Source organism: Nycticebus coucang, chromosome X (genome assembly GCF_027406575.1).
Source record: "Nycticebus coucang isolate mNycCou1 chromosome X, mNycCou1.pri, whole genome shotgun sequence".
Lineage (NCBI taxonomy): Eukaryota > Metazoa > Chordata > Mammalia > Primates > Lorisidae > Nycticebus > Nycticebus coucang.
Window position 1 is genome coordinate 49767485 of NC_069804.1, and position 1286 is coordinate 49768770.

The window sequence follows — 1286 nt, forward strand, 5'->3', positions numbered from 1 at the left end:
ACGTCAAGTTCCAACTACTGTTTCTCATTGTGGAAAGCTCTCTTGTCATTTGGGGAATTTTGATTTTCCCAGAAAGGCTCTTACTTTCTCCCTCCATAGCCAGCTCACTCTTCTGACTGATAACTAAAGTTGGAGAATTTAAAGACTATAAAGTTTGGCAGTTTCTGCTTTGCTTAGAAGCAAACCATGTCTCTAAATCTATGAAGTAGAGAAACAGCTCTCCTTATGAGTGGGCAAGAACCTGGAAGACTGTTCCTATGGTTAATTGTGTATTAGTCAAAAGTTAGAAAACCAAATAGATTTGTATTTGAAGTCCCCAGAAACATTTGTACCAAATCAGAGTGTGAAGTGGTTCTTCTATCCTTTAAAATTTAATCACCTCTTCTCTACCTGCTGAAATGCATCTTCTCAGGCAGCTTTTCCCTAAGTTTCTCTTATGTAGAATAAATACTATTGAGGTCGATAATCTTATTTTTGGTAGCTTTCACAAGAGAAGTACGGAAAGCCTAGCATTCAGAGTTCACACTCACACCACTGCCCGCTAGTTCGTTTTATGTTGTGCAGACTGAAATAGGACTAGATAATTCCCTAAGGAGAGTCTCCAAATTTCAGAACTGAACCCTGGATTTCTCCCTAACTACCATCAGACTACCACATACCCACACTGATGCAGATCACCTCTATGTAGGCAAACCTTCCTATATTTCAACAATATAATTCTCTCCTCTCTTGTAATTTACTGTTGACTGAATAAGCAAGGCACTTTTCACACTATGTCACAGAATTTGCTCTTTGACCAGGAGAAGTGTTTCTACAATTCGTTCCATTTGCAGTTACAGTGGTCAACATCTTGCATCTTCTTTATTTAAGCTTTTTATTTTGACATATGTAAGGCCTCTCAATTAAGTTCACAAGCTAATCCTAGAAAAAAGTGCTATATTTCATGGCTGAATATCACTACAGTCACCTTCTAAGTACTCCCCCTTGAAAATCTATGCACTGACATCAGTGCCTAGTCCATCCTTCAAAGCAATTTTGGAACTCTTTTTCTGGAATGGCTGTCAGAGCTGTTTTCATATTATCCTTGATGTTTTGAATGTCATCAAAATGTTGTCCTTTCAATATTTCTTTTATCTTCAGGTAAAGAAAAAAGTCATCAAGGGCCAGAGCAGGTGAGTAGGGAGGGTGTTCCAATACAGTTATTTGTTTACTGGCTGGTACGTTATAATAATACGAGAGGCATGAGTTGTTCAAGATTTTCAGTTCAGATTTTCCAGTTTTTCTAT